The sequence below is a fragment of the Rattus norvegicus genome, chromosome 19, assembly GCF_036323735.1.
Source record: "Rattus norvegicus strain BN/NHsdMcwi chromosome 19, GRCr8, whole genome shotgun sequence".
In the NCBI taxonomy this organism is placed as follows: Eukaryota; Metazoa; Chordata; class Mammalia; order Rodentia; family Muridae; genus Rattus; species Rattus norvegicus.
In genome coordinates this window covers 32,778,754-32,798,251 of record NC_086037.1, presented here as the reverse complement: position 1 = coordinate 32,798,251, position 19,498 = coordinate 32,778,754, and the positions used below count along the sequence as shown (strand labels likewise).

General features: G+C 44.4%; 1 long non-coding RNA gene across 6 annotated transcripts in view; it reads right to left on the bottom strand.

The window, feature by feature from the left end:
- LOC120098523 (uncharacterized) overlaps positions 1 to 19,498 on the bottom strand; it is a 44,416-nt gene that overhangs the window by 16,917 nt on the left and 8,001 nt on the right. The window contains exons 3-4 of one of the 6 annotated variants that reach the window (XR_005496792.2): positions 13,504 to 13,636; positions 12,609 to 12,768 (exon numbers count right to left, since the gene is read on the bottom strand). The exons of 3 other annotated variants lie outside the window; for them this stretch is intronic. This is a non-coding gene — a long non-coding RNA (uncharacterized LOC120098523). Of the gene's footprint in view, positions 1 to 1,302; positions 12,769 to 13,503; positions 13,637 to 19,498 lie in introns of those variants that run through there. 2 more of the 6 variants (XR_010060421.1, XR_010060422.1) reach the window with 2 other exon arrangements.

Here is a 19,498-nt window from a genome sequence, read left to right as displayed (position 1 = left end):
CCAGTGAGCTATACTTTCTTGTGCCTGTGCTCTGTGAAGTTTCTACTCCCTTAGCTGTTGACTTGTCCTATGGTCCGATATAACCAACAAGATGCGTCAGAAATGAAGATGGTCTTGGGGCCTCTCCTGGCCTCCTCATTAGAAAGTCAGATGCCCTGCAGGAGAGGACATGGAGAGTGATCACAGAATAACTCAGGGATGCTGAGACCACATGAACCCAGAGAAAGGGAGAGAGCCCTAGGTATGTAGCATTCCAGATGAACATGGCTGAGGCCTAAATCATGTAGAAAAATGTTAAAAACTGTGAGTACACTGGATCGTTGTTGTTTCGGGGCTTGACATTATGCTCCTTTGGATTTAAACTATGTCAAAGTTAATCATTTGAAAAGCATGCTAGAGTGGCTGCTTACTAGTTAACAGCTCTGGCTAGGGCTCCAGAGAACCTGGATTTGGTTCTCAGCACCCACATGGTGCCTTACGACCATCTAAAGCTTCAACTCCAGGATATTCAATGCCTTCTTCTGACCTCCTTGGGCACCAGGCACATGTATAATATATATATGCACAGATGCAGGAGAACATCTATACACATAAAATAATAATAATGATAATAATAATAATAACCATTATTATTATTGTGGGGTGGCAAGCTGTGAGGAGTAACCTGATTCCTGGTCAAGATAAGTAGAATCTGCAGGGACCCTAAAAGAAACAGCAGGCACATCTCCAGTCTTCTAGGATATCAAGGTAGCACTGTCCCCCACAGACCCCTGTAGAGAGGTTTGAGACAGATCAGTCACAGAGGGCAATGCCCCAAGCCCCTCTTCCACAGGTGAGGATTTGACTGCACATAGGCTCAAGACAGAGCAGACAGAAAACCAGGACCACACCCCCAGATATGTAGATAAGGTCTTCAAGCTCTCAAGCCAAACCAATAGGAAGCACCTGCTGTCGGACACTGACCTATCCAAAAACTGTATTTAAGAGTCGTGTTCAGGATTAAAAGTGTGGAGAAATTATTCCATCATCTGAGAGCTTCTGTCGTAAAAGCTGTAACACCACAGCTTGGGGAAGAGATCTGCTCTCCTGAAATCACTGCCAGAAGCTCCCCTGCGGTCCTCACCAGCTAGTCAGTCTCCTGCTGGCTCAGCCTGGCCGAGCAACAGAAGCAGCGGTGGAAAGGAGAAGAACCAGAGGCAGGAGGAGGCAACAGAAGCAGTTCCCGCTCCCTGCCTCAGTTCTCCCCCCCCCCCCCATGCACCTAGCCAAGTGAGAGATCTCCATGGAAAGCCCCAGGCACCAGAGCCCTACAAATAATAATAAGACTGTAATAATAATAATAATAATAATAATAAGGATGATGATGATGATGATGATGATAATTAATCAACCAGGCAAAGTGAACATTGGGTCACATACTTTGATTCTAGTAGGGAGAGAACAAAGTAGGAGGATCCCTAAAGTGGAGAAGGGGAAAAAAAAGAAGGAAAAAAAACCAATGAAGAATATCAATGACTCAGCATTGGGCTCCAGTCGCGCAGGGACCATTGCAGAACAATGTAGAGCATGCTTTCCAATCCTCCCCACCCCCAAAAAGGAAGAATCTGAGATATTGCCTTCTGTCTCTGGGTTCATCCGTTCTGTAGGATTTCTAGGGAGCCCCACTGAAAGGCTGAGATACAGAGAAAGCGATGATAGAAGAGCTTCAGGCAGGGCACTAGGATCTCCTCTCCTCACTTATAAACCAGAGCTTCAAGCCAAAACTCATATGCTAATGGAATGAGGAAGAAAACAGAGCCAGAAATGACTATGCACCACATTTGATAGGATGGCTGCTTAGCCCTACTGGATGTCTTCTTGGAGGCCATGGGAAGCTGCTTGATTGCCCCACCATTCCTGGAAGAGGAGGAAGGAGAAGAATTGCCCACTCCTTGGTTACATAAATGTTGATGGTAGTGGGTCAGTGGGTCTTCCACATCACACATAACTGTTAAGTTCTGGGCTGACTAGTGAGTGAGAGACCTGTGATATAGATAAAGGAGAAGAGGTACCTAGTAACCCTGGGAGGCTGAGAGCCACTACCTCAGTAAGTTCTTCTATCTTTCCTACCACCTGTAGAAGCTGAAATATCCAGGAAATATCATGAGAGGAAGAGGAATACTTTTACATCCAATACCAGGATGAAACTTGACGTGGTAGGCAAATTAAACCCATTCCAGAAATCAATGAGAGAGACCAAGACAAAACTAGGTGGCATGTTCTGAAAGTCACAGATCTTCGCCAATGAGAAGGTTCATAAAACACTTAGAGATTGACTCTAAGGAGAGAGACATTATCTCAGTATTGCTTTCTGATCATTATAAAGTAGAGGATATTAGCACAGAGAAAAGAAATAAGAGGTTGCTAAGACCCAAGCCTAGTTCCCCAAAATATCATTTTGTACCAAATGTCCTCTCTTGATGAAAATGTTGCAGTTACAATACTTTGTAGTTTGACCTAAGCAAGGCATCTTTCCTACTATAGACCAAAGCACGACAGCAGACATACGAATTAAAAGTGCATTCGTTGTTCCTTTTAGACAACAGCGCTCACATCTCCTGGGCTCTGGTTTGTGTTGCTGTGAAAGAAGAGAGAACAACCACATTCACCGGATGCACAGATGGTGTAATAGACCGAGTAGTCCTTGTGTTTGGCTGCAGAATTAAGGCTCAACTTGTATCGGCAGGACAGGACATTAGGGAACACCAGCTTGGCATAATATTTAAAGATAACAGAATCTTTATTTAACAATACAAATGAGTCAATCTTGTCTATATAGAGTTGGGGAGCTAGATTGATAGCCACTGAATCAGAAAACCTGAGGGTTTTAATTAACCCAAGACTCAATAAGATCTACCAGCAGAATATTTATTTTTTTAAAAGCAATTTTAGGCTGCAGCAGCAGGTCTTATTTTGAGCAGAAGGGCAGTGATGATCTTAATAGATTCTGTGAGGGGCACACTACAGCTGGAGCAGTGTGTGTTCAGTTCTGGGTGAAAGAGTAAGCAATTAGATGCAGGCAGGATTTCAAGCACGTGTCATACAAGGAATGGTTATCAGCGTTAGGGATAAATGAGAACAAAATGATCCCATTTTGTAGGAATAATAGTGGCCTCCATCCATCTGACGAGCACTCAGGTGCAAAAGGGAGTCAACAAATCCTCCTGATTCCGCATTTTAGTCAGCTACGGCCACACTAATACTGTGTGGGCTATAGCAACATCTGTTTACCTTGCATGCATTTACAGGTGAGCTAATTTCTCTGGCTCTCTGTATCTCTTCGCCTCCTCCTCCTTCTTCCCTCCTCCTCCTTTTTGGAATTTATATACTCCTGAGAATAACTCTCTGGTAGTAATAGCAGAAGCACAGGAGACATTGCAGGCTTCATATTGACCAACATCCCAAGCTAAGTCATCTAAAGTTGAGGGGCCGGGAAGTATATCGAGTCTACTCTGAGACCACCAGAAGGGAGTTGCATGCATTCCTATCACGATAGACAAGAGCCAGTGATCCTCTTCACCCACTCGAAACTAATAAGCTAAAACTACAGCCTAGGTCTAAAGTTACTAAAGGAAGATATATTTGGATTTAGGGCAGTGAACATCTGGATGGCAGCTAGAAACACCTAAGGATGGAAACGTGTGGCAGCTCAGAAATTGAGAAGGATCCATTGGCTCATTCCTAAGAGCATCGGAGACCTGAACCAATATCAACTGGAAAGTTTACCATCCACTGAGCATCTCATGGTCCCATTCTATATCCCTTTCCCCTGACTATACATGCTAGGCTATTTCTCTCTGGGCTGTTTCTTGGAGGTCCTAAAAAGATATGGCTAATTTGTATCCATGGCAGTTTCTTCCCTTCCTAACTGCCCTGAAAGCGTAGGCGTGGCAGGCAGCCATCAGCTTCTCTTGCCTCACAAGTGATGTTAGCTCACTGGCAGGCACCAAGTCCATAAGATGGCATCACTGAACATCTAGTTCAGTCTAGTCTAGGCAAGCCATCATTCCAGATTCTATACCCAGTCTCCTCTATAGTCCACTCCAGTGTCGCTAGCTGCCTGTCCCTAGCCACATGCTGTACGTGGCAGGGCAACTTCAGACATAGCATTCCACCCTCACAACCTCAGATCCCTACCCATTCCATCAAACCAAACCAAACACTGTCTTCTCCCAGATGTTTCTGCTCAGGGTCCACCCAGAGAAGCTCCTCATACTCATAGTCCTACCCAACATCATGGTATTTAGCATGTTCATAGCACAAGAAGGGTGACCTGGGAACATTTAGCACATACATACTCAGATCCCATTTTTACCATAGCCTCACATGATTGGTCTGATAACTTCAAGCAAACTTAGCTTAAACACTGAAGACGTTTGGTTAATCCAGGGTGTACAGAATTGAGTGGTCCAGGGTTAGCACTGCAGTTATCTGCCATTCTTATGAGTCATCAGTATCTGTTAAAACCTCAGGCATCGCATCCTTCAATCAACAGTAAGCAGTTTATGCTGTCTCTCTCATCAGAATAAGAGATTACAAGTTTCCTGTAGACAGTTCCTTTCACCTGAATGGTTAATACTGGTGCCCAGGCCCGCCTCCCTGGCCTGTCACTAGCAAAATGAAATGGATTGGTAAGATAGCACTAGGTCAAGCATGAACCATTTTGGGGGCTAGACTGTGCTGAAAAAATTCCAGGCTTCAAACTGTAGCCAAGAAAAAAAAAAAAAAGAAACAAAAACCACGTGTTCACATCTCATCCTTACATGGCTTCAGGATTTGTTCTAACTAGGGGTGACAAGGTAATGAAAATGACAGACAGACAAAAGGAAGCAAAGAAAATCTGGGACTGGGTACATGGGGCTTTCTGATAGAGACTATATGGCTCCTTGAAAGCTCAGCATGTTTATGGTACACACCTGAAAAGCAGAAAGGATTTGTGGTAGCTGAATCCAAGAGGCAGGTTTAGCTATGCTCTGTAGGAGCAGTCTCTGGAAGGGAACAGTTGAGGGAGAAAGCTGTCATGGTAATATTTTCTGCACACACTATCAGCAGCCACACACAAACCAGAGACGCTTTAGATCCCTCTGGATTTGACCTAGGGAAGGTTTCACCTCCCGCATGGGTCTGAGGCATTGGGATTCTTGACATGGCTGTGACATTCATTTGGGACTTTACTTGCTTGCTACACACTCATCTTTGCTAACCCATCACTAAGAATGGCCTCTTACTGAGCTGTCCCTGTGAGGAAGTAAGCTTGCCAAGATTGGGCATATGTCCTGACATCCTTCTTCACAGTGCAGATGTAGTTACTGACCCTCTCTTAACCATTAGCTCAATGCTGTCTTAAAGCTGTTGTATAGCACACAGGTACCAGTTTCCCTTGTCTTGTTTCTGAAGCTGCCCATCGCCTCAGGACCTCCAGGAGTGTTTGGTCTTCACTGAAGCTGGGGACTTAGAAGTGTAGCAATCCTATCAACTCATACTGATAAGTTAAGTTCCCAGAGCAACGTCTGAGTAAAGCACCTATGAGTTAAGCCTAGCTCTAGAATAGGCCTTTATTTCTTCTTTTATTGCCTGCCATAAGGAAGGATGGGGTGTGAACATATGAGATAAATGAGGAATCAGACCCTATCCTAACACCTAGTATCCACATGAGCACGGGGAAAGGATTTAACTTTCCTGAGATTCAGTGCTTGGGTTTGCTCATGTGAAACTATGAGCCTTTCCCAGGGATGCTGACCAAGGCTAATAATAATGCAGGCTAGACCCTATTCTAGATGTCTAAGTTCAAAGTCATTTCTAGAGCAGGTCAATTGCTCCATATTTGTGGGTTCCCCTCCCTCCAGTCACCTGATGCTCTCAAACCCCTCTGTGTGATTCCCAAAGGCATTCCTCGTCTTGATTGTAGAGTGTGTGTTTCTGTTTTCTCCTGTTCCTGTTTTGTCTCTAGGTAAAATTGCAAATTTTTCCTTCAACAAAATGCCCATATATTGAAAAAGCCCTGTGAATATACCCTCTTTGGATATGTACACATGTTCAGGAAACAAAAGAGTGGAGGGAGAGGGAAAGGAAGATGTGACCTGAGAAAGCCTCAGCGGCTCTCTGCTTTCACTTCAGAATGCTGTGTCACAGGGGAGTGGCCTCCTGGTCATCTCTCCTTCTCAGGATAGTACCAATCACCTTTCACTTCCCTTTTAAAGTGACCATGGACTTTGTGCCCTGGCCACTGTGCCTGCCTTGGATTCGCCCTGACAGGATTCCAAAATGGCAGAATGAACTTTTGTACCTAGCCAATCACCACCTTTATCCCAGATACCACAGGTACAGTCCCCTGGATCCACCTGCCCTTCTTCTTTCATTCAGGCCCAGTTTCCATTTTTACTCTCCTTCCTAAGAACTAGGATTATGTTTTCCCCTAGTCTTTGAGTTACTAGTTTCCATTTTTTCCAGTTCCAATTGTTGTGGGATGTGAGTTCACCAGGATGGTCTCCCAAGACTGAGAGGCCTGTTCTGCATGTATTTCTAAATAACTGTTGGATAACCCTCAACCCCCAACACACACACACACACACACACACACACACACACACATACACACACAGAGACACAGACACACACACACATACACACACACATATTCTATATCAGCAAAATTCAGTAACACATCACAGTCTTTCTTAAGGGACTGCAAGTCTTGCTGGCCATCATAAAGAAGACATTACTGCTGGACAGATGGACTCACATCAAATGTGGCTTAGCTTGAATTTAAAGAGAATATACTCTGGATGTTTAGAAAGCATAGTATCATAAAAATCTTGATGTGATTTTTTTCTTCTGAAATGTGAGTCTAGCAAAGAAATTTGAAACAAGACCAATATAAGATCATTATTGTTTAGCAATGCCTAGGTGCACACATAAATAAGTAGTATCTTTGATTGAATCCACAACAGTGCCATCAGTCTCTTCAACATGTCCTACATGTGAGGTCATTTGATCTGTATGACGAGTCTCAAAGGAATATATGACCACCTCAGGTTTTCACAGAAACTTAAGGCTAAGGAGGGGCTAAGTGGCGCGTCTCCTACCCCACAGTCACTGTGCATCAGAGGGATCTGAACACAAGCCTTGGCTGCCTTACAGTAACTGATACCATTCTGCTTCACTTGCATCTTTTTCTATGGACTGCTGCTTGCTGGTCCTTCCGTATTTACCTTCTGGTTAATATTTACTGCCTTCTCCCTGGTACACCATGTCAAGGGTGTGGCATGAGCCTTTCACTTCCCGAATGTTCATTACATTGTTTAAATCAGATTCCAAAAGGACACCAAAAGTGGCAACCCTGAGCTTGTGAAGAATTAAAAGTTGACACATGCACAATCTAGTAGTGCACAGACGGTGGCCTTTCCTTTTCTGCAACGGGAGTCTCTTGAATGGGAAAATGGCCCAACCACCTTCCAACCTTCAGATAATCCCAGACAACATGTGAGAAACTGTCAACTGTACAGGGAGCTTCCTGGGAGATAAATAGACTCAAGAACTCTGGTAGATGGGATCATTGGAGCACAGTAAGAGCTTGGGTAGGGAGAATTAGATGATTTTTCTCCCTCTTGCCAGATGGTGGAGAGAATGTTAGCTTTGAGCCCCAAGCCTGTTGATTCTGAATTCTCATCAGAATTCTGGGCAGCTTCCTCCCTGGTAAAATAAGAATGATAGGCATGGGAAAGTTTTTTATGGAATTATAATATTTTGTGTATAAAGTACTCTGTAGATACTTGGAACACTGTAGATATTCCCAAAACCAAAGTGACCATTATATGTGGAGGCAGCTCAAGTCCCCTTGGCATTGACACATTAGTGATCTGTCAGCATCCTTCTAAGCCACTGGCTGGAACTGGTCTTGTTCATTCTACTGCAGAGTCCAGGTTCCTAGCTTGGGCAGGGGGACTCCTCAGTGCACATCACTGTCTCTTCATGTGTTCTGATGAGAATCACTGAGAAGTCTGTGGAATGTTTTCAAGATCTAAAACACCCAACAAGATTGTTCTCTGTTTGCTTATTAGAAAGAAAGGAAGAATAAAGGAGGGGAGAAATAGAGAAGCCAATCCAAGGCAGATGTTTTCAAATTTGCAAAGTTCTTTGATGGCTTATCCTTCCCCCTTACAAAGACCAGAGTATGTTCAAATCACCTTAGCCAGCCTCTAAAGAGATAGGTGAGAGAGGGGGGTGAATATTGATTACACCACATAATTATACCACAGAGAAAACTGCCTACTTAAGCCAATGGCCTCACAGCCTGTCCTCTCATCCATTGAAATATATATTGAGCAATAGTGGCCGTTACATCCAGGTTGACAGAAGAGCATAGTGCAGAGGGGATTGAGAGACATGAACGGTGTTCATTTCAAGGTGAAAACTCCCTAAGAAAGAAGGATTCTCTGGTTAAGAAAACTGAGGAAGAGCCCTCTATGAAGGCATCTGGAATATTGCATGCACGGGACACATCATTTCTCCCATCTTCCAAGATCTGATCTTTAGTAAAGGTACCTGTCTTTCTTATACAGAAAAGTAAATTCTTCAGCCATCTGCATTTTTAGCAGCTGCCTCTGGGGTTATTTTATCGCTCTTGACCTCTTCAAACCCTTTATTAAGTTTAACTTAATTAGCTTTAACTGTCAACTTGATACAGCCTAGAGTTATCGGAAAAGTGAGTTTCAATTGTGGTATTCCCTAGATGGAATTGGCTGTGAGCATGTCTGTGGGGATAGTGTTGATTATTAATTGATACCAGCCCACTATGGGTGGTACCATTCCCTGGGTAAGTGGTCCCTCAATGATGGACTGTGACCTAGAAGTGTAAATCAAACCAATCCTTTCCCCCCTAAGTTGCTGTTGGTCAGAGTGTTTTATTACAGCAAGAGAAAGAACACGGAGATGAGCCTCGAAGCAAGCAAGCTGAATGTAGGACAAACCAAACATGGGCACTGAGTTAATGACACAAGCCTAGAAGGAGCAACTGGAAACCAGTGGCAGTAGACAATGGCCATGAAGTAGAATGGGTTCAAGGTGTTCACAGCTGATTTTCAGACTTCCATTGCTCTCAAGTCTTCAACAACAAAATCTGCTGGAGTTTTTTTTTTTTAAATAAAGGCTAAACAATTGTAAACACTGTGGAGGACAAATGCTTGCATCATTTGGTACAGCTGCCCATTGTTGGCGGCTGAAAACCAGCTAGTAGTGAGGGACGCTTGGCTAGTCCCCAACCAAAAGCTGCAGCCACCTGGGTCAAATGCACTCTTTGTGATTCTTTGCTGGCCATAGCCAGGTGTCCAAAGTTCCTAGGCAGCATTTGTCCCATTATTTTGTGTTTCCTTCCTGTAAAGGAAAGAAGTGAGTGACAAAAAAAGCAGGTGGGGAGAAGGTAGTGAAGGAAAGAGGGGATCAGTTTCTACCTATATAACCTGTGAGCTCCCAGAATGCCTTTCAGCAGAGCAAAGGTGGATACACGCTTCCCTGCCTGCTCCAGCACACCTGGATTGTACACACTTGATCACCAGAATCCTGCAGGACACTGGCACTGTCATGGTACTCTGAGGCTTGAAGGGACTTTTTTTCACAAGAGATTGGCTTATTAAAGGCTGGCGGGGTTGGCTCCATTCCTCTCTCCATGCTATTGTGCCAGGTGAAGGGGAAGTAAATTGTAAAATACTTTGAATATTATCAAAGGTCTCTCTCTCTCTCTCATACACACACACACACCACCACCACCACCACCAACGCACCCCAGCTAATTGTGCTGAGCTCATGATAGGAGGCTGGAGGCATGGGTCTTGATCTTCCAAATGTTCCACAATTTCTGACTGGCCCTTGGTCCACCTGCTTTCTCTGGGATGAGTTGAGAATACGCTTTTCCTCTTTATTTTATTCACTGCCTAGTCCCTTCTTCAGAGGCCCAGTTAGAAGGGATAGCACAGTGTGCCTCAGTGACTGGTGTCAGGACAGGTCAGTGTTTGGACAGAGCTGTTTACCAGCCATGTGGTAAAGTCATGAGTCTTGCTGTCCTTAGCACCAAAGTAGTAATGATACACAGCTCAGCCTCGATGAAGAACTCAGTTCAAGCAAATGAATGTAAAGTGCCTGTCAGAGGATGAAACACCCAGGGAATGTTTAACAAAGTGTTGTTCTAATGAGAGAGGGCATCTCTAGTGTGTCTAGTGCTTCTAGACTTGGATTCTAGGCAGAGAGCTGTATGACATAGTCAAGGCTCTGGTGCCAGGCTGCCTGGGTTAGAAAATCCTATGTTAGCAAGTTGTTTAGGGTGCAAGATGGAGACCACAGTGGGATCTTCACGGGATGTTTTTGCAAGCTGAGAGATAACATGTACCACGTACTTAGCACCATGCTTGGAGCGTGTGCCAGGCCATCCATGTGGCAATGGTGTTCATCAGGTGGTCATTACAAATGCAGGCTGATGTGTTAGCTCAGCCTTCCTTGTCCTTGGGGACATTTATAGCGTCCATGAGGTTTTCGCCTGACCATGCTGTGTCCACTTATATCATCCCATGCCTCACCAGGACAAGTAACTAATGACTCCAGGAGGCTGTTAGCATTGGTGGTCCCAATGTCTACTACTGCTGTTTCTGCACTTCACCTCACTGGCACCTTCCACCTATTCACAAGAGTAGGAAGCCCGTCCATGTTCCTGCAAGAGCATCTTTCTACCAACAACACGCAGGAGCTGCTCTATAAACATGGCCAACTCCCTAGTGAAGGGGCTCTGAGACGGGTGCTCCTTGCAGTTCCTAGTGGTCCCTAGTAGGCCTGAGTCCAGATACCCAGGGCTTCACGGACCTCATTCTCCACCTAGGTTTTACTGGGCTCATGATTTTCAGTGCACTCAAATCCTCACCTTCTGCTTTTAGAGACACATTAGGATGGTCTTCCTCATTGCTATGAGCAAGTACTCAACAAGAGTAACCAAAGACAGGGAGCCTTCCAGTTTAAGGGGATGCAGGACCCAGTGGAGGCATGACGGCAGATGACTCCATGTTGTCTTGAGCATAGGACAACTACATGTTACATACATGGCCCATAACAGGAAGCAGAGAACTTGACTGAAATATGGCTGGCTGGAAATCTTCTAGTCCTGTCCCCACAACCCTGTCTGCTAGCGAGATCCCATGTTCGAAAGGTTTCCCAAAATAGCATCATTAGTGGGGACCAAGGGTTCAAACCCATGAACCTGGAATAGATGGCTACATCCCAGGGTTACTCTGAAAGGCCGAGCACTATGATTTCTGGTTGTTCTATAAGAACATAGAATCTGTGGTCAGCACCAGAGGAAGAGACCATAGCTACGATTCCCTGTTGCTGTGTTCCATGACTCTGTGCTGAGTCCTTGTTTGGAAGCAAGCTTCCTTGGTGATGGCCCCTGGAGGCCAGGAGCCATGGGTGGGCTGATGCAAGAACCTGAAGTTGTGTCTCTAGGCTATGACCATGCCCCAGCTGTGGACTTCTTAATTTAAGCACATCTGTGAGCAAGAGGAAGCATACTTCATCCAGGCTAACTAGAGCTCTCTGTTTCCTTTTTCTTAACAGGAGGAATATAAAAACACTTAACTCTTGGCTCTTCGTCTGGGCTAATAATAATAATTGGAACAGTAGATCCAACTGAGAGAAGTTCGTCTCACACTAATGAGAGAGACAAAAACCACACTCCAGAACACACAAATAAGACAGAGGCTCCCACTCCTTCCCCCCAAAAATCAACCTAAGAAGTTCTGCACCTGAACTGGGTAATTGCGTAAGTCACTCAAGTTCTAACCTAATGTCTTATAAAAGGTGAAAATAAGAAAGAGAAGAGAGTCTAAATGCCAGCCATGGCACTCTGAAACGTTACCCCCTCACCCCCGCTAACACCTCCTTGTGGTCTCATGCAGACAAGATTTGAAAACGCAGCAGTGACCTATGTTGCATTCAGCATAACCACTGTGGTTGAGCAGGCTTTCGGATGAATGAAAAGAAAAAGGAAAAGGGCTTCTCTCCCAAGAAATTAAACTTTTGCATCAAATTCAGAATCTGGATTGGACATGCACATAAAGAATAGCCCTGTTCCCCTTTTCGTCCCCTTTCAAACACACAGAGTGGAGTTTCCAACCACTCACAGATGTGTCTGCTCCCAAAACAAATACAGCAACAAATATTTACAGAACTCTGCAAAGTCAACACAAGTCACCTGGGCACAAGTTTTCCTTGCCTGGGCCTGAGCTCTCTGGCTTGGGATTATTAAACAGAATGTCACACCTAGTTTCCATTGCTGTCAGGCCAGGAAACCCTTGCACCCCAAGCAGCTTAGTTCCCAGAATGTATTCATGAGAATAAAGACCACATCTTTTCAAGAAAGCGTTTGCAGCCCCAAGAAAGAATAGACTAGAGACAAAGATATTGCTGGTAACATTTTCTCATTGGCCAATGTGTGCAGTAAACACCCCCGGGAGAGCTCATGACCCCTTCGCAAATCAACCCACTGTATTTAGCAACAGCACAATGGCTGCTGGCGGCCCATTGCCCACCTTGAATAATTTCTCATTTGGTCATTTGCGGGAAAGGCTCTTGCTTGCTTTTCGTGAATGTTCCAGACGTGAACAGGTCTCCAAATTAGAAAACAGAGCAGCGATTGCTGTCAACAGTCTCTATTTCACTGTGGGGCTTTCTTCCACAGAGCTAGAAAGCCTGACAAAAAAAGATGGGAAATGGCGTCATGCAAGAAAGAGAAGGAAGGTAGGAGGGGGGGGGAGGGAAAAATGGGGAAGGAAATGAGGGAGGGAAGGAGGCAGAGAGGGAAGGAGGGAGGGAGGGAGAGAGTAGAGGACAGTGAGGGAGAAAGGAAGGGAACAGGAGGAAAAGCAGCAGCCAGGTAAGAAAAGAAGGACGGACTAGGCAGAGAAAGCCCCGCTGTGCTCAGACACTAGCTGGTTCACACGGAGGGAGGGACCGGATAGCCTCTCAGTGAAAAGCTGAGATTAAGCCCACAACATAATTTCCATTATGTTAATGTTGCTTTAAAATATATTGCACAGAGTGCTGCAACAATCAAATTATCAATTATAATGTCTACTCAGAGTAGAAAAGTGTTACAAACAGAGGGCTGATGACTGCTTCAGCACATCCAATCTGCATACTCATTGTTCAGTACAGGGAAAACAAATTATCTGGTGTTGGCCCCAGTTCAAATTTAATTAAATGAGTGCAAAGCAATTATAATAAAGTACAATAGTGTAGTAATGAAAGGAAAATAACTCATTAACCTATTAATCTTTATTTATGTTCCTCTCAAATAACTATGTAATTTCTTTATCACCACGTCCCATAAGAAAAAGTAGGGTCTCACTGCTCCTGGCCTGCTTTAAAGATTCTATTTGGTTAAGATTTTTTTTTGTGACTGCCATTTATATTAATTTTCTTTACCTACAGGGCCGCCTCTTCCTTTCTCTCCCATCATGCTGCCTGTCCACATGTTCATGTGTGTTGTCTAGATTCAGGTTCCTCTCTTACATGCGTCCGACACGTGTTAACTGTGCAAGGTAGATCTCTCTGAAAGCTGAGATGTGGTTAGCTTAGCAAATAAGAGATGGAAATCTTCCACTACCCATTACATAAGACAAGAGAGAGGGGAGGGGGGAGGAAGTTGACCATTTCTGGGGTAGAGGGAGCCCATGCTTAAGGCTCGATGTGCTTACCAGCCAATAGTGTTTTGCCTTGCATCCCACTAAACCACTTTGTGAAGGGGCCTGATTGACAGTTGAGAACAGAGTCTTGGCGTGAAGAAGTGTTTTACCCAAACCTCATATGACAAGTAGGAGCTCCTGGACTCTGACTCACATCGACAGTCCCTATTTATACCCTCGTAGACTTCTTGTACAGAAGTGGTTCTCAACCTTCCTAAGGCCATTGTTTAGAACAATTCCCCATGTTGTGGTGACCCCGTAACTATAAAAATTATTTTTTGTTGCTACTTTAGGACTGTCATTTTGGTACCGTTGTGAATTGTGATATAAAATCTGTGTTTTCTGATGGTCTTAGGCAGCCCCTGTGAAAAGCCCATTCTACTCCCAAATGGATCATGACTCACAGGTTGAGAACTGCTGCTTGAGGATCTCTATACTCAAAGTATAAGGTGCTAGACAACAGCTCAGAATCTTTCCCTGTGATTCCTACAGAGTAGAACCTGGGTTACACACTCCCCTGGTGATTCCTGTGTATCCTAAGGTTTGAGCGGCAGCATGCTGCCAGGTACCAGCCACACAGCTTCTTGTGAAGAGTAGCAATTTGGGGAAGCCTCCAGGGACATTATTCCTTGAACTTCCATACCATTTAGCTAAGAATTTCCTTAAAACGACATAACCCCCAGATACAATCTCTAGAAGTCAGGACTGACTCTAGCTTCTCTTGCACAGCCTATAAGAAGGTAGAAAATATTGTATGATCACAAAAGCAGAATATTTTCTCTTTCCTGCCTAACATCCAACTCTACAATCTCCACCCTTTCCTTCAAGGAGAATTTGGGGAATCACCAGGAAGAAGAGAGATCTTGATGGATTGATGAAGGTTTCTAAACATTGCCCCAGTATTAGCAAACTTAGTCTTTGAGACCCTCTTCTTTTTAGGTGAGGTTACTAACGAGTCTTAAGTGTCATGGTTAAATGCACCTTGGTAGCAAAAGTAGGCTTGGCTTCAATGCCAGTATTTTCACAATGCTGAAAGGAGCTAGAAAAGGAGGAGAAGAAAGAGAAAAAGAAAAAGGAGAAGGAGGAGGTAGAGTAGGGAGAGAAAAGGGAGAAGGAAGAGGACCAGGGGGAGGAGGATTAAGAAAAGGAGGAAGAGCAGAGGAGGAGAAGGAGGAGGGGCAGGGGAAGGAGGGAGAGACTAAGATACTAATTAAAAGATGGTGTAGAGGTCACTAGGGCTAGTCACAAAGTTTCTCTACTTCATATTCTTTTCGACACCTTGGGGACTGTACTTCCTCCCTCTCCATGTCTGGGTGAGACTACACGTGTCACGCTGACCAACCAGCAGGTTTCACTTCTAGATCAAATACTTAATTGCTTGTGGACGCTGTACAGAGCTGTCTCTCTCTTCTCTGCTTCAGAGATCGACAGCATTCAACATGCTGGCTGCGCCATCAGCCTGTGTCTTGAAGTGAATGAGAATCCCGCCCAAGGGTCCCATGTCAACTTGCTATGACGCATGGTCTGAATGAGGGAAAAAAAATCAACTTTGGTTTTTTTGTTCAAGCCACTTAGGTTAGAGGTTGTTTGTCACTGCAGCACAGCCGAGCTTATCCTGACTCAACAGACACTACTCCTCTCACCAGAGACAGCACTCCCGTAGAAGAAACATGGAGTGAGTCGTATTCATTTTGTATTGAATCCTTACTATTTATTTTACAGGTAATTAACAAAAACATGGAATAAAGTGCCCTCCCTACCCAATGTCACAAAGTTTCTAAGTGGCGGGGCTAGGTATGGAGCATAAGCCTCCTCAGGACTAATCCTTTCTCAGTACAGAACACTGCCACTGAGTCTGGAGTGTATTCCCCTTCCTACAAATCAAGTGTGCCCCAAATTGTTTCTGTATATAGTTTTTACCAAGGCTTCTTTCCTCTCACCTCTTAGGAGGAACACAAGCGCTCTCTCTCTCTCTCTCTCTCTCTCTCTCTCTCTCTCTCTCTCGGTGTGTGTGTGTCTGTCTGTCTGTCTCTCTCTGTCTCTGTCTCTGTCTCTCTCTGTCTCTCTGTCTCTCTATCTCTCTCTCTCTCTCTCTCTCTCTGTGTGTGTGTCTGTCTCTCTCTGTCTCTCTGTATCATGGAGAGACACACAGATACACTTACATACACAGACATATTGAATGCTAACTTGCACAATAAAGACTCTCTCTTCCATAAGAACCACTTAACCGTTTCAGTAAATTAGCCAAAGCGTTCTCTTCTTCTAAAGCACACCACTACTGTGTCCCACCCGGCAGACTGAAAGCTTTGACAAGTGGGTTCCTTTGCCCCCCAGTCAGGCTTTTGCACTCTTTGGGCACAAGTGTTCCTAAGAGTCCGTTAGGATTTAGTCCCAATCTGCTTCAGTTGCATCCATTAGTATAATCACGCACATGAACATGAGTGGGAAAGGAAACAGAGCTGTTACTGTGAAAACAAGAATGCGTTGGAAAGAGTCAATAAAGGAAACTCTAAACACAATGCTGCAAAAAAAAAAAAACTGCAAAAAAACCAGGAAAATTGTGACAACTTATATGCAAACTGCCCTAGAGTACTCCTTCAGTCTCTTAAGGTTTCACATCATACTTTTAAAGAAACAGAACCTTCTAGGTACAGTGCTCTGAGTGCGGTTTATATAAGAAAGAGAAACTACATGTCTCTCCAAAAACTGTTAATTGAAGGAAACAGTCAGAAACCTTCATCAAACAGTGCAGACTTGGTAGTTAAAATTCAGTGTTGATCGATCTCTCTCTCTCTCTCTCTCTCTCTCTCTCTCTCTCTCTCTCTCTCTCTCTGTGTGTGTGTGTGTGTGTGTGTGTGTGTGTGTGTGTGTGTGTGTGTAGGCAGGCATATATGTGACTGTATGTGACTGTGCTTGCCTGTGCATGTACTGTAAAGGCCCAAGCTTGACCTTAAGGACCTTCCTCTGTGATTCCCCCTCTTATTTTAGGGTACAGAGTTTCCCACTTGCTGTACTCGGCACAATTCAGGGCTTGTCCTGACACAGGTCACAAAGGAATGAAGAACGTACAGACACAGAGATAGCCAAGCTGGGGTTGGGTGGGTCATACATGTTCTGATAAGGAGGCAGCAGCAGCAGCAGCAACAGCGTAGAAGCTCAGACAGTTCATATTAGACATCTGAATCCAAGAGACAAGGTTATTATACGCAGCCAAACAAGAAGTCAGGTTTATGGTATAGAGTTGAACCAGGAAGGAGATTTAGTGCATCTTGCTAGGAGATCTTTGTCCCGACTTCATCCCGAAGGAGGAAGCTCTGAGGGACAGCTTCTGCATACATTGTCAGAATTCTCACTCAGACTATAAAGGTCTGATCCCTCTGAGCCTAACCCATGCTTTACCACACCCTTGAGTCTGAGGCATCAGGGTCCTTGGCTTAGCTGCACTCATGCCAACAACTCACTTCATTCAGAACTTCCTCTGCTCCTCATTCACTCAGCGCTTCTTCAGTCCCTCTGCTGAACCTTGAGCACATTAATTAACTAAACAGAGGCTATCGTGGTGAGACCTAGGATCCCCCTGTTTCTACCTCCCCAGGGCCAGGAGTGCAGGCATTGCTATCATGGCCAGAATTTTACATGGGTACTGGGGGCCCAGTACTCATGATAGTACAGGAAGCATGTGAACCCGGTGAGCCCTCTCTGCATCCCTTGTATGGATCATTTCAAATTGCAATCTTCCGTGTTTAGTTGCCTTTGATTAGAGGAGTTTTGCATTACTGCCTTTGTTGCCCATGCTCCCCTCATCACATAGGAACATTATATATTTTTATGTGTAGTTGCTCATACAGTCTTTATTTAATTAGCTAATTCAATAAGTATTTATGGAGTGACTCCTGTGGTAAGTGTTGGGCTGGGTGCTAAAGAGGGGTCAAGGAACTGTAGAGCATCTCAATTTGTGGATCTCAGCCCTTTGGAGAGGAATGACCTTCTTACAGGGTAATATAAGATCATCAGAAGCATATTTATATTACAATTCATAACTAGCAAAATCACAGTTATAAAGTAGCAATGAAATTAATTTCCTGATTGGGGGTCACTGTATTAAAGGGTCACAGCATTAGGAATGTTTAGAACCACTGCTCCAGAGCCTTATGGAACTTTAAATCATCACAGAATCCTTAATTGATCAAAATTTGAATGCTGTGTGGAAAGCTAGGACCCACCGCTTCTCTATGTAACTCAGATCAGGGATGATTTCCTTCTTCTGATCTATGAGCCACACACCCTCTTCCTTGGGTCCCATGTGCCCAAAGTTCCTAGGGCTAACTGGCCACTCTCATCCTGAATGACCTGAGACTATAATTCTGTAAGTGCTGGAGCCACTTGGAGAAAATTCCACCATCAACCCACATCTCTCCATATTCTTCTCTCTTTTGCTACTGGGATGTTCTTCCCTCCATTCTGCACCATGTCATGTCTATCCCTGTCATGGGCTCTATGACCTCCTTTCCTCTCCCTGTGACCTCAAAGGGATGAGGAGGGTGAGACTAACTAAGTCTGTAGTTTCTGTCCCTCACCTCCAGAGAGGTGTCTGTGTATAGCCCACTCCAGGAAGGATCAGCAAATCAGGTCCATACTTGAGGAACTAGCGGGTTTGGAGGACACGCTCACTCTCAGGGATAAGAGTTAGTATTTCTGTAAGCTTTGTGCCACAAGCGCCTCATTTCCACATGCTTGCCCTGGTCCTGCAGCATCTGTCTTTTGTAAAGGCTAGACCATGAATGTCTTAGCTTCATAAGTGGTGTGATTGCCATTACTATAGTCAGTGCTGTCTTTGGACTATGCGTGACTATGTTGGAACAAATCTTTATTTTCATAGACCAGTGGTAGACCTGGCCTGGTGCATGTCCTGCAGCTTGCCAACCCTAGTTCTAAGAGAGATCATTGCTGACTCCAGGGTACAGCATGATCCTTCCTGGTTTCTTGTAACCTTACACACATTGTCATGAAATGTCCCTTTACTAAATTCCCCTCAAATTACCCGCATGGAATGCGCCATCTGGCTTTTGCTAGGACTTAATTGATGCACTTGGCTTTGCATTTCTCCAGGCTTTAAATGCAAACTAAGAGCAATAACAACAACAACAACAGAAAGGAAGACAGACTGCGACCAATTACTGTACGATGGGGACATGGTGCTTATCATGCATGCATGCATGCGCTCCCACACAGGACAGAACATTTCGCCAACCACAACACACTCATAGAGTGGACCAGAGAGGAGCTAAGCACACCTCCTTTCTTGGAGCCTATAGCCACTGCCATCCTGCTGCCCTGTTTGTCTTATAAAAGAAGCTAGGTCTATTCTAATTAAACAAGAAAACACATCTTTTCACAAGGAGAGACGGGACCATTGTACTCCGTGTCTCGAAGAAAGCATGCTTTAATAAGAATTCTTTTGTAATCCCTGCTTTTATTTGTGGCTTCCCCAGGCTTTTGCTGCTAGTAAAAGGATTGTAAAGTTGACAAATATAAGGAGGGACAAAGAAGTTTGGGGAGATAATGCTGTGGTGAATGGGCAAGGTTTTGAAAGTGTATTGATTCCACAACACAGAGATGATCATGAGAAGCCAAGACTGCCATCCGTTAGTGTGATATTTCTATTACAAAGTAAAAGTCTCTCTCAGAAGGATCATGTCTTTCTTATATCACATCAAATTATGCTCTGTGTTGAG